We start from the raw sequence: 15,035 nt of genomic DNA, 5'->3' as shown, positions 1-15,035 counted from the left end.
CTTCGTCACGTCGGATCTTAATATCAGTCATTTTGCGCTTCATGCACGCACCCTCATCATGGAAAACACACGAGAAATACATATGATGCAGCTTTCAAGTTAAAGGCGATCGACCTGGCTGTCAAAGAAGCTAACAGAGCTGCTGCACGTTAAGATGACACTGACAGCGACAACAGAGACTGAGGAAGTGAGTAATGAAGTCATTCTGAGGCAGTGAATGGATGGACTTTTTCTTGTGAAATATATTACGGTCATCTTTTTCATCAGCCGTGTTACAGACACCGTCGGCTAGGCTTCGTATTGTAACGGTTCATGTTGTAAAGTCAGTAGTTGATAATGTGTTCATAATTCCGATTATGTGGAGAGTCAGTGAATGCACCAGCGAGAACGTGTTGAGTGGCTGTATGAGAGAACGCTGGGGGAGAGAGTTGGATTGTTACGGCAAGTTATGTGTTGCTCTCTGCTGTAAACGGCGTGGTCACGGCCGACAGTGATCGGGTTATTAAAAGTTATTATTTGAACGCTCTCGTCGTCCTTTAACGTCCGTACGGACGCTACAGTATTTGCGGATGTTACCGGTAACCTACGTCTGTGTAAATAGCTCTTGTTATAGCGTGGACACCTGCGGCTTATAATCAAGTGCGGCTTATATATGTACAAATACATTTATTTACTTATTTTTAGCCGGTGCGGCTTATATCCAGGTGCGCTCAATAGTACGGAATTTACGGTAACTTTATTTGGTTAAAAAAAAAAAAAAACCTCTTTAAGGAGGGAACTCATGTAATTCCAAGTTGTGTTTAATCTTACGTGGTATATGTTAAAAGGAGTTGAGTATTACTGCGCTGTTCAACTCTGCTGTCAAGTAAAAGCACTCAGGTCACACTGATTTACTCCTTCACAAACTGAGTGCAGAGGTTGCTATGTAAAGCCGCCGAAGCAGTGAGAGCAACTTTGGGTTGCGTCTTGCCCATGGACACGTCGGACATGTGGCACGCAGGAGCCGGGGTTCAAACCTCTGACTGTACTGTCAAGAGACTGCCAACTCAAACAATTGAGCCACAGCCACCCGAAATCCTTCATTTTCCAAATGCCACCTCGGTGCTGCCGATCTTGCACGATTCAGACATTATTAAACTGGAAAAAAGACTACTGTGTTGGACGTGATGTAAGAAAGATGTCAAGCCCTAAGGCCTGAGCTATTGAATGCAGAGGATGGATTGGAAAAGAAGCCCAGACGAGGTGAAATCAGGGGGCGGTCTAAATTGTACTCTGCAGACTGAAGTTCATAATCTGTGCGTTCAGGGTTTCATGAAAATCGTTTTTATTGCTGTGCAACAACACAAAAGCTTCACGTCATTATTCACAATGCCAAGCAGGGGCTGCAACTCTGAACTGAATGCAACACAATAATCGCTGCAATATGAAGAATGCAAAAGCTGGACCGTAGATAACCCTTGAAGAAGAATCTTGGAAAGTCACTGCGTCTTCTCGTGCATTGTGTGTAATGGGACGTCTGTGGCTCAGTGGTAGAGTCGGTCGTCTCTCTGCTGGGAAGTGAAGAAGATTGAGCTCCAGCTCCTGCAGCAACATGTCGAAATGTTTTCTTGGCGAAAAACAATAATCAATTGATCCCGTTTGAAAACATTCGAAGGCCCACCAACGTCTGACCTCGTACATTATGTTTCGACAGAACGGGCCGGGCGCACGTCCGTCCTCAGAGCGTGCAGCTGTAATAGCAACAAACCGGGGTTCACACCCACCCTAATAATAACGCTGATGGAATGGAGTATCAAACAAGCTCAGATTTTCTGTGTGCTGGTCAGGATCCCGAGATATATTGTTTGTACCATCATATCTGATTTGCATATCTGTCAGTCAGCCTGTTAAATTGTCTCACACACACATAGGGGATTATGTTCTGAGTATGACGCATGCACCAATTTGTTTGACCTGTTCTCATATGAACAGATTCACCGTAGCTCCAGTGAGGGTGTATCTGCTCCAGGCTTGACATTTAATCCATGCCAATTTATCACTACTGCAGCCCACCCCGGTGGATGCTACAGGGTGGTAAATTGCCTCCGAGTGGACCTCTGCTTCAGACAAAGAGCAAATGACAGGTGTTTTTCCTTTTATTTCTTTTTTTTCTTTTTTTTTTCCTGTGCACGGTGGCCTGCATGTCTTTCATCGAGGTGTGTGCTGAGCTAACTCATTTCTGAATAAAAAATAAAGTACGGTCGTAAAGGAAGCCATTGTTCTACCTTTTTATGGCTGCATGGAAGCTGGCCAAGTTTGCAGTTGTGAAGAGATATAGTCATGAATCTCTTCAACAGCCTAGGGAAGAGAAAAGAACATTACAAAGTTTCCAGAGAGATTCATTTCAATATTTGCCGCATTGAGAGAATAGCTGATCACATTTTTGCATCGGGCCAATGAGGAAGTATTCATTACTTGTTTATGAAAACAGTTCATGTCAAAAAAAGCCGGTCCTAATAGGAGCTGTCTGTGTTCACAGGGCTAAACCTGTCAGAAAGGATATTTTACCCCAAATCACAGGCAGCCCTCAGGAGCGTCTCTTGCATCCTCTGTGATAATAAAAACACAGATTATATTATTTTCTGTCACTTTCTCCACGCTCCGTGTGCATCATTGTGATTGATTTCCAGTTAATTCACTGCGGGAAGGGGGATCAAATATGTGTCCCAGAAAACGTGGCGCCGCGACAGATTACAAGAGGCGCAGTCTGTCTCCCATACGAAGCCTCGTTTGGCGCGATGTTGACATTCAAGCTGTCTTCCACACTGACATGGAACGCACTTTATTCTCGAATCACAAGTGAATGCAAAACAATAAAAAAAAAGGAAGGAGAGAGAAAACGGACAATCACTGGGGCTGTATTCAGCTTCTCTTGCTTTCGAGTGAAAAGTCAAGCTTTATTATCGGTATGTAGCCTGGGTTGTGTCTCCCAGATATATCTTTGTCCACATCTTTTTATAGCACTCACTACTCTCCATCAACCAGTTGAAAAAAAGAATACAATTATAATCATATTTAGGGATTATGTTCAGCAAATCCTCGTAATAGTGGCAATATTTATGGCGTCAGAAAAAGTTTTGCCTGGAAGACTTAACTCTTAAAAATGAAGTTACCAGTTTAAAAAAAAAAAAAAAACGCACGAGCTATTCCTGGCATGTGCTGCTACAGTATGTGGAGCAAAACCATAAACAAGCTCGCAGTCACGCAGCTCGTCGGTAAGAGAGGCAAAAAAAAAAGTAGTTTCTTTTTCGACTTTTTTATAGGCAAAAAATAAACACACTCCCACGTCTGTTTCTGCGCTCACATCCTCTCTCCTCGCTGAGCCGTCTCCTTACTCTCCCAGCTCTGGGCTCTCGGAGGTCCATGACCCATCAGTTCTGCTAAGACCTCTAAGGAGCCATCCATCACCAGGGCCGAGCTGTAACCTGGGGATAGATTTCTTCTCCCCTTGCCCACTCATCAATCACCGGCGGCCACTGTGCATACCCAAGCAGGCTGCAGGAGGTGGGGAAAGGCCGAGCAATGTCACTCAGTAAGTCGTGTAGCTGTTGCAGAATGGCAAAGGTGCAGGTCTCCGTTTGTATTAGCACGTCAGTTAATAACTAAACATATGAATGAGTGGAAACAGTATTTAGCATCTACATGTGTAACCGGTGGAATTCTGCGTTGTGTGAAATTTATGCTGCTCTTCAATCTGGCAGGTTGGCAACAGAAAAGCACAGACAGAACTCCAAATGAACTTCTCAGTCCGCTCCAGATTCTAAACAGATTAAATAAAAGTACAATACGTATTAATGCGCGTGCACGTAGCTAGCTTAAATTGTTGTACACGGCAAGCTATGCTCCTTAACAAATAAAATATATATATAGAATATTTCAATGAAATCAATAAACCAATGACTAAGAAAAGACTAAAACATTCTGAAAAACAGAAATATCCACAAAATAACGTAATAATTAAAGGATGGAAGGTGATAAAAACTTAGACAAAACAATGGACACCCATCTCTCCCAAACGAATACATAATAATAACCAAAGAAGAAGAGAACAAAGGAAGGAGGGGCTGCGGAGTACAAAACAAGACTAAACAGACAAGCCAGGTAATTTTGTGTAATTATAAGAACAAACAGTGACAAATGCACAAACACATATGACCCTGTTACACATGCACAGTATAACAATCAACCAATTTAAAAAGATAAATCGGAATGTTGTGTTTCTTCACCCTGAGAATCTTTGAATGGCTGCATGTTTAAGAGTGATCTTGTTGAATGATATCAGTTATGACCTCAGTCATTAATCACAGATGATGGGGGTCAGGAGAAGATGCACTTTGGGTTTGATAATGGCAGAGCGGAGTGCGCTGAAGCACTCTCACTGAAGCAAATTATTTACCAGAAAGTCATTCAAAAAAAAAGAGAAATCTTTATCTGAGTGATATTGTTAAGGAGCACAGAAGGAATCATTGTCAAATTGTGTGAATGGAGGTAACCTCGGAGTGGGGCCCGAAGTGACGCAAAACACTGCAATAAACAAAATAAGAGACCCAGGAGGGATTGGGATATAAATAGAGTTAATCACTCATGCTACAAAGAAACGAATGGTGATGCAACGAAGTAGAAACAACAAAGACGGGAGAAAAGCAAAGCTAGTGTTCGAAAGAAGTGTTCGGGCACCTGCAGCAACGTTGGCAACGCCGACGCGAAGAGGTGGCAGCCACAGTTACGGAGTCTGTCACGTCTCGAGAGCAGAGGATGAGCACGATTGCTGGTGGCGTCGAGTCAGCCATGCCAGGTGTCCTTTTGACATGGGCACCACTCCGCTTAATGACTGGTGGAGACGAGAGAGAGAGAGAGAGAGAGAGAGAGAGAGAGAGAGAGAGAGAGAGAGAGCAGCAGCCGCGTACGCCCTTCCAATTAAAACCCCTAATTAATGTGAGCTATTTAAAGCAGCTCATTCATCCCCCGCGGCGGGAAACACGCAGACGAGGCGAACGATAAACTGCACATCTTTGCTCTGATTTACCTTTTTCTCTCTCAACTGCCTCGTGGCTTTGCTGCGGTCTTTCTACAACTATGGCAGGCAGATGTCACAGTTAGAACATAAAGAATTACAGCATATTGTGTTTATCAGATTTCTCCCCCCCCCCTTTTATGGAATACAATGTAATGATTATGAACTAATGTTTCATGAGTCATGTGTGAAAAACCTTAATGCATGCAGGACCACGATCCACTTTTCATACGAGTGATGAAGAAGGACCCGTAGTCTTAAAATCACCTCTCCTAACGTTATCCTAATCAATCATTTGTATTCCTACATTTAACTCAACTTTAGAAGTGAGATATGCTGTGGGTCTGGAGAAGAATCTAGGCAGTTTTTATTAGGGCTGCAAACATTTTTTGAAAACTTTTTCATGGGAAGTTGAACTTGGGAATTTTTGAAACATTCCAAATCAGAAACTTTCCATGGGAATTTATGGGAGTTAACTGTATAAATATAAACATTTTGTTTTGTCCCAAGCAAATAGCCATGCAAAATAATATACATAATATACTAATATTATATATATATATACACATATACATATATATATATATATGTGTGTGTGTGTGTGTGTAAAATATTCAAGTGTACCTGCATGAAATCTGGTTGTTTTAGTCAAGATTATGCTAAAATAAATGTTCCCAAACTATATTGAAGTTCCCAGCCAAGGGCCAAGCTTCAGTTTTGAAAATTCCCAGTTTATTCCTGTTTGTTGCCATAAATTCCTGTTAATTCGCATGACAAGTTTACAACTTTGAAAATGACTTGAATTTTGCAACACAAGTGGTAATCAAGTTTGTTTGTTTTTTTTAATATGTTTTTATGAGTCACTGTGTGTTCAGTTCTGAATGAATCTGTGCGGTTTGAAGTGTCTCTCCTGTGTCGGTGTTCTTCTTTTCAGACATCTGTGTTAAGTCGCTGCTGCCTAAAACACTTAACCCTGATGTGATTCCTTCTTATTAAAGCCTTTCCACTCCTCTGACTTGACTGACAGCCACAGCCCACTTTCTTGAGCCGAGTCAGAGCTGCCTGGTGGTGTGTAGGTTGAGTGAATTCAACAGACACTACACAGAAGCACACTTGGCAGGTGGTAATTTCCAACCCTGTTTGTGAGATGCAGAGACGAAGTCCCATCTCTTCAACAGCACAAACCGCACCAGGGCACAAAAAGCTAGCTCTGTTCTTTTCCCTTTCACAGAAACCGTGGAATCGATGTCCTGCCAAGCTCGAATTCGTGCAACCAGAACAGCGGCAGTATTTAAACATGTGAACAACAAGTTGCTCTTTGACAGCCAACAAAATCTCCCATCTTTCAACACTTTCTCAAAAGTCCCCCCCTTGTTGATGCACACATTCATTCAGAGAACACACAGGGCAAAATGACAGAGATACTGCTGCCCAAGGGTGAATAGCATCATTAATGGGAAGCTCATTTTCATCAAACTGAAGCTCCATTTCAGGACGGCAAGGGGCCTGGAAGGAGGAAAGTTATGGAGTTAGATGAGTCCCAATATTCATGAAGGATTCACAAATTCCCTTTATTCACAAACGTATTTCTAATTTTTTTTAAAAACGTATTTCTAATTTTACAAAATATTTTAAAATCATATATAATCATATATATATATAATCAAAAAAATGATATACTGTATAGATATTCAAAGGTATTTGCAATTTTCATCAAATACACTTTTGGGTCTTGTTCCATTTATATACAAACTTTTCAATCTGCATTTACAAACTGTCCTTGTGTGTGGGATTTTTGAGACTCCCCTGCCATGGTTTTCACAAATACATTTTTTTTTTTTCCCAACGGGGAAATGTCTGTAGCCATCAGATAGCTCCTTCCTATCCAGCCAAATAACAATAGCGTACAGATTTGAGGGTATGTTTTAATGTAATCACTTAGCGTTACATCTACACAGACAGCGCTTAGCCAAGCAGTCTGATTCAAGTCCTCTTTATGCCATTTTGATGAACACAAGTGTAGTGTCTGTGATTGGCGTACTGTCGATGGAAAGTGCTTTTTTCCTCCACTGAAATCAAGGTGTGTATGTTGACTGCAGACATTCACCGACACTCTGAAGGCTAGCATCGACATGGTCAGGTGTCTATTCACAGAACTTTGGGGCTTCAATTTTCACACATTGTTTAATGTCGCTTTCACACATAAAGTTTGGTGGACTGGGTTCAGTTCAGGGGTAACGTTGCAACATTGTTGCATTTGTCATTTGGTTTGGTTTGCGTTCAGACTTTGTCAAGCGCACCAAAGCCTGTCGAATGATGTTCCATACTCATGCGTCACTAGTTGGGCTGTAGCTGCATTCAGGTGGTGTCGGACATATCTAAAAAAACAAATGTAAAATGTACAGAAACGCCTGCTCGAGTCGGATCAACAACCTAAATAATGAGATGCCTGACTCGCGACATTTTCGTCATCAACTTGGGGGGCAAAATTTGTTTGTTCATGTTAAGATACTTTTTGATGGCTAATTGACATATTTAACATCCACATTTTGCTCACATGTTAGACTACTTGTAACAGAGACATTGCCCACATTGTCTTCGTAGCATCCACGCTGTCTGTGGTTGTTGTTCAAACATTCCGACTTTTAAAACTGAAAATACGTAAACACACAACTCCGAGGAACACCTGAATGCAGCCTGCAGCTCCGGTCAGTAGCTGCTGTGATCCAGCCTGCACTACGACCTCAAAGTAAACAAGATAGAGGAGGATCGGCATGCTGACGATTTCCATACTCAGCAAAATCTAATTGTCATCATAAACAGATCGGTCCAACTCAACCCACAATGCACTGTGTTTTGGTTCGCTTCCCTGGTTTGGTCCGGATTGGTTCTCACCTACAGCAAACTGAACTCTGGTGCACTTGGAAGCGAACCGGGACCCCCGGTTTTTAAGCGGACCAGAGTTCGGTTCTTTGGTCCGCACTGGAGTTTGTTTGAGCGTTCACACCACCCCAAACCAAACAACCTATCCAACAACGCGTACCAGAGTTTGTTTCAAGCGGACCAAATGGCTTTGGTGTGAAAGCACCCTTACATTATAGACAGCGTGCCAGTACAAACATTTCCCAAGTCTATCCGATGGACTTAAAGCCAAGAACAGGGAAATCAGGAATCAAGAGATGCTTTAGACCCTTGCCGACTCAAGAAGACTTTTCTTGTTCCTCCGTTTCATCTTTCTTCGTCTCTCTTAAAAAGGTTCGGAGAAGGGACGGTGGAGCGTTTCACCGTGAAGCTGGCAGTGGCGGTAGAAACAGAGGTGTCTGTGAAAAACATCTGGCAAGATGGAACAGAGACGCGCGCCTACTCGTGTGGAACTCATGTGCACTCATGTGGAATCTCTGTTTAAAAAGAGGATGCTGTTTTTTTAACAGCTCGCTCGGTGAAGCTAAGGAAAAGCTAAATAACGAGTAGGCCTACTACAGGACAGATTGAAATAAGCCATAGAAGTAAGATGACTCAACCACATGTGGAAGTGGCTTCAAAATACTGGATCTCTACGTCAGTATTTCTCTGAGCCGACATGAGCCTTGAATCACAGCACAGACTTTATGGGCAATAGAGGGAGGGATGAATACATTCCGCTATAGCCTGCATTTAAATTCTGTGAATAACAGCTCATTAGCTTCTCGTGGCCCCAACTGAGCTCCCCAGACAGCACCCTCCGCTGAATGTAAATCCTACCTCCCTCAGCAGGAACGGGACAAACGCAACCCCTAAAACAGGGCCACAGCCGTCACAGTTTGAAACCTTTATCTCAAATAACCGTTCATTAGGTGAACATTTTGGGTGGCACTGTGAGGCCTGGAGTCATCATATCTGAGAAGGTCAAATCAGGACAGAAACTAAAGTAAAAGGACTTCCTGTGTTTTATCACCACGACATATCCCAATGGATGCATGTACAGGATTTATGTAACCTCCCATGGGTGGGATATTCCTGCCGCTCCAGACTTCTATTGAGTCAGTAAAAAAAAAAAAAAAAAAAAAACATGTACAGCGGGAAGGTAGCGCAGTAGACTTTCCTTTTTTTTTTTTTTTTTTTTTTTTTTTTTTTATTACAAACGCCCCACTATGGAGACTGTTGTTGCTTTTACTGATGTCAAAACTTGAGTTTGTGATTTGCATATCTCTTGTGGTGTATTACCGATCAATACTAGAAGAAAACCAGAGTCAAACTTCTTTGTTTCAATTCCCACGTTGACATGAAATAGGGAAAAAAAAATGCAATTTTTTTTTTAAAATGACCTGAATTCATCTTATTAGCATTTCTGTCTCCTTCACTTTCCCTTCCCTTCCTTCTCATTTATTACACTGATAAATACGTACTAATGTTTCAGCCTTTGTTCAAATGTCTTAGCAGCCAAATTGCCTCCCTCAGTTTATCACTCCAATTTGCATGTTAAATCTGACCTCTGTAGCCCCTTACTCATCAAGTACCATGCAATTTCACAGAGGAGCTATTAAGCGGAGTCTCCTCCATTACTGAAGTATGTGAAAGGAGGTCTTCTCACTCAATAACACGTGGAGTGCACAGCTCAAGAAGAGTTAGCCTCCTGTTGACTCGGTCATAAGAGACAGGACACAAGCTGGAACTTATTAGAAACGGGTGTATGGTAGCAACATCGATGGATTATACAAAGTAAAAAAGTGCTCCAGCCTGTTTCAACCCTGACTTGTCATGTAGAGCAGACTGAAGACATACATGTATTCCAGTGTTATAAATATATATGGAAGGTTGCTGGTGTGCTCTGTAAGTCTGCTGATGTAGTATGGATGACGTCAGTAACACTTGAAAACTGATCCGAAGCCCAAAAAGTTTGGCTTCTTTTGATGTTATGTAATGCATATCTTCAAACAGCCTCTCCTCGGTTTTACTTCTCATGGGTAACACCTTGGATTTTCACAGCCCTACAAGCGTTTGAAAAATAATCCATGAACACGGATCCATACATTTAGTGTATCGTGTCTGTCTGAAGTCGGGCTGCAGTATTTTCAGACATTCATTTAGTTATGCAGCAGAGTAATCTATGGATTGTTCTGGAGAGCAACCGAGTGAACGGTGAAGACATATTGAGTGATAAGCCTTCATTTATTTTTTTTTCAATTAAATCACTCACTTTATTCTTGTTTGGAGATTATTGTATACAGGCGGGAGGGGGACAGCGGATGTGTATTGTAACTAATATCTTGTGTCCTGCTACTGGATGCCTTGAATTTCCCTCGGGATCAATAAAGTATCTATCTATCTATCTATCTATCTATCTATCTATCTATCTATCTATCATTCAAAAGCAATAATAATACACAACAGAGAAAATAAAACTTGTCATGTTTAACTTTATTTTATATATATATATATATATATATATACACACACACACACACACTGTATATATATTGGTGCTTATCTGAGCTGTTGTTGTATTTGGCCTTCACTTCTTTAACAATGCAGAACATTCACCTGCCGCAGGACTTATAAAGGATCATCTCTTTTTATCTTATTACCAAGTCTAAATAAATATCAGAACTAAAGTCCATTACACTGTATACTATACATTATTTGTTATGTTGCAGGGATGGCCTGCTGCTGACTCTACTCACTCCAATCTAACAAGAGTCGCAGGAGCAGTTTGTATTACCAACAAAAGAAATATTTTTACTGTTATTTCTTTGTTGATAACATTTGTAAACACTGTAAGCACTTTCAGACTTACAAATGTAAAGTGCTATACAATTAAAATATATTATTATTAATCATGTAAAATACTTCATGCCACCCCTGGGCCCCCCCAGTCTAAAAAGTCTAGATTCACCCCTACTTGTTGAGCCAACACGTCATGTTACTTTGTCCAGAGGGGGCAACAAGTGCAGGACATGGACTCACGTCAGACTAACGTCTCAAGGAATACAATCTTCCCTTCATCAGTCTCATTGACGCTGCTTCTGCTCAGAGAGTCTTGTCTGATAAAGCCTATAAACACAGAACAAGGGGATGATAATTCAGAAAGTTCTTGTGTGAGGAGCACAAACAGACTGCTTGTGTTTAGACACGCTCATCAACAGACCGCACAATGAGCTGCTCTTTCTCTCTGTCTCTCTCTGTCTCTCCCGTTAGCTCGCCCACCGATGATCTAAATCCATCTTTCTGTTATAAGAAAAAATAAAAATCAGCACAGATCACCAAAAACAGTGGACTTTTGAAAACAGAATCATTATCCAAAGTGGTTTCACAGCAAAACTTCAAAATCGAAGACAACCCAGAAAGAGGATGCGTTAGTCAGTGTGATTGTGTCAAAGAAGAACTGAAGAAATGAAACAACCACACATCAATAAGCCTAACAAAAGACCAGTTTTAAAGTATTTGATTACTTTCGACAGAGCGCTGCATCGTAGACGAGATTTAAACAAAGAATTTGCCTTTTTGAAAATCGAGGCACTCGATCGATACGAGGGACGGTTTCAGCCCTATTCCGAAGATCAAGATAGCAAAGTTTCCAGATGGTCTATGACACTCGATCCTTCACAATCCACAACTACATAAATATTTAAACCCCTCTGTTCTGGCGACCTGGCAACCCTAAGGGTGATTCAAGGGTTTGTGTGCATGGCTGATCTCTGCACAAGCAGAAACGCGAGAGGGAAGCCGTTGAAAGTTTGCCAAAAAAAAGAAAAAATTCTGTCTCTCTCCTTCGCTGCTGCATCATCATCATCCATCTTTCAATATTTCGGTCCCTCATGTTTTGGTTTTAGCGTGTTATTGTTTGGTTAAATAAAGCTCTGACTTTTCTTAGTATTTTAGAAGTATCACAGAAGAAAATATGGGTCATTAACGGGTTTAAAAAACAAGGAAATCGTCAATGCCACAAATCTGAATCCCTGGTGCAGAGAGAGAGAAACAGGTAGAGCTAGGATTCCTTCAATGGAGATGAAACGTGTGGATTTAACAAATCCAACCACTGACAGTTTTACAAAGGAGAAGGGTAAACAACATGCACCGATCAACAGCAAATAAACTGATAAACTCTTCACTGGAACAAAAAACAAGACAGAATATTTCCAACCACACAGAAAGTAAAACATGTTTCCCCACGTTAGTTCTGAGCCATGGATCAAATTATTAGGATATACATGTATATATATAATATTTTCAAATAGCATAGGTTGTGTTAAAATAAGGTGATACATTTCTTCCACACCACTAGTTCACCCCCCCCCCCCCCCCCCCCCGAATATTTTATTATGCAGGAAAGGAATCTTTTTTTCTTTAATTTATTTAAGCAGCATGTTTAAACGCACAGTATGTCACTTCCACCACCAGGGGGGCTCTCAACCTAAACAGTAACAAAAGATGACACCGGGGCAGGCGGAGAATCATGGGAGTGATATATTCTCTCAAATGAAGATACAGATGGTTTTAGGCAGCTCTTGCATATTCATAACTAATTAACTGACTGCAATTCCATCATGTGATTTGAACTTAATAAAAAATGATTTTATGGGGGCGCCGGTGGCGCAGCGCGCGCGCCCCATGTGGCGAGGCCTTGCTCCTCGCGCGGGCGGCCCGGGTTCACGTCAGGCTTGTGGCCCATTTCCCGCATGTCTCTCCCTGCTCTCTCCCTGTTTCCGACTCTATCCACTTTCCTCCCACTATCAATAAAGGCCAAAAATAAATCTTAAAAAAAAAAAATGATTGTATGTTTATTTCTCATTTAAGGCACAAAGTACAAACATTCTTTATTTTTGTTACTCTTTCTTTTGATGCAATTTGTTTGCGTCCCACAGGCCTGTACGACAGAGCGAGTACAACATACTGAGAGATGATCTTTTTAGTTACTGGCATCACACTAAAACAAGAGCTCATACTATGTAGGCATGAGGAACCGTTTATCAGCATGATTAGTTAGCCCAGGGTTCAAGAAGGGGTGCTGCTAGCATAGCATTTAACCAATGCTCTATGAAAAGTATGAAAAGGGTAAACAAATCTAAAAAACAAAAGTCTTCTGCAGGAACAACAAGTGTCATAATACAATGGGAAAACTATTACTGAGTGTGAACAAGCAAACTAAAGGCTTATAATATCCCTTTTCATGAGTGCATCATAGATCTGACTGGAATTACTCTTCTTTTTATCCTGAAATGTTGTCACTGCTTGGATGTATTTGAAGCGTGTTTGGCAGGAATATTTTATTTGCCGTCCCTGTGGCGTTAAACTGAAAACACTGCCTAATTGAAAAAGTGTAAGTACAAGTACAAAGCTTCAGCGCTACGTTCAGTCTCTGGTGGAGAATAATATCCGTTCAGCACAGTGAAAAATCTGACAGCAAAGATAAAGGCTTTTTTTTAAACAGTCTTCAGCCTTCAACAGTAGTTTGTAGTATGACTTCCTGCCGGTGCGACTCTCACAGTATGCCAGGCCTGGTTAAGCTGGTTTCAGGTCTTTGAATGTGGAAGTGAACAACAGCCCAGCTGATGACAAATGCTGCAACAGTAAATCATCTTTTATGCTCTGAAAAAAAGTGATTCATTTTGATTTTCATGATTTTGAGAATAATAGGTGGTATTGTTTTATGGGTTGGTCTGATTTCGATTATTCCCCTCATAAAATGATGAATGGTAAGTCTACTGACGACTCAAAGCGCTTTAACACTGCAGGTCACACCTTCACACTGAGACACTGATGTCAGAGGCCGCTCTGTGAAGTGACCGTCAGAGGAACCAATCCCACACATTCAGACGCCGCAGACGAGTGTTCATGATGTGGATTGTGTTCAGCCTTATTTTGCGCTCTATTTTTCCTACAGACACCTGATTGGTCAACACTGCTCAGACTACAAACAGCAAGCAGACAAATTCCCTGACTGAAACTTCAAACCCCTGAGTACCGATTCAACATGTTTTTATGTGGAAGGGATCTATAAAGTGTTAAAAGTTTGTTGATTACTCACCTATAGTGGAGCTTAGGCTGTTCTTTAGAGCGACTGAAGACAACAAAGAGAAGGATCGTTGCCGTACCGGCCTGCAGAACACTGATGTAAATCAAATACTCTCCACTGTTTGGACTAACAAACTCAGAATAATTTGTAGCTCTGTGTCTCTTTCAGATTTAGATGACTCCATGTCACATTGATCATTCTGAACGTTCTCTCTTGTCAATGATTTATGTCTCGGTGGTTTGACTGACTGCTGGCTCCGTGGCAATGCCACTCCTGTCCTGGATCTGAATGCAGCTTTGACAGCGATATTAAAACACTTTCCTAGACGGAGCTTACTGCAGGCTCGTGTCACAGGAAGGAGCGTATGCAGAATGGATAGGTGTGAGAAACAGAGGTAGTAAACACACAGAGAAAATGAGCCCCGAGCTGTGCCGCAGCAACGAACACGGGGGAGGGATTCATCTGAGGGGCTTTTATTTATAAACCTACAATAAACTTACATGAAAGCGGTCGCAGAAGTTGATTGTTTATTCATGAATTTCCCCGCACGTTTCGCAAGCCGGTCGAGTAGGCACTGCACAAACTCTGAACCTGAAATATTAATTGATCACAGATTAATCCTCCTGATCTCGTGCAATGGTATCGTTTGGATCATGCGCTAAAGGACCACCTGGAACAGCTGAAAAGCTTTACCTCAATCCCCCCCCCCCCCCCCCTCCTTTTTTTTTTTTCCCTGCAGCAACTCTTGGAGGATGGAAGATCTTCAATCTTTAATCACCTGCGGTGCTTTAGGCAGTCGAATAATTGCTTCTATTGTATCACCTACCAAAACAAATGGGACAAGACGCATCGCTCAGAGATACAGATTCTGACTGTCTGCCAGAAGATGGCTCTATTTGCGTCTGTATCACAGCACACGCTGGCCTGCAGGACTGTTTACCATCAACAGGTTGTTGCTCAGAAGTAGATCAGCCGTGGTGACAAGTTGAA

General features: G+C 41.6%; 1 long non-coding RNA gene across 1 annotated transcript in view; it reads right to left on the bottom strand.

Moving 5' to 3' along the window:
• Positions 1-15,035, bottom strand: part of LOC306837938 — a 39,186-nt gene that overhangs the window by 18,655 nt on the left and 5,496 nt on the right. Inside the window, exon 3 of the long non-coding RNA XR_013781009.1 lies at positions 10,997-11,083. This is a non-coding gene — a long non-coding RNA (uncharacterized lncRNA). The remainder of the gene's footprint in view (positions 1-10,996; positions 11,084-15,035) is intronic.

The sequence above is a fragment of the Symphodus melops genome, assembly GCF_947650265.1.
Source record: "Symphodus melops genome assembly, chromosome: 17".
NCBI lineage: Eukaryota > Metazoa > Chordata > Actinopteri > Labriformes > Labridae > Symphodus > Symphodus melops.
The sequence above is the reverse complement of the archived record's forward strand: the minus strand, read 5'-3'. Positions and strand labels throughout refer to the sequence as shown.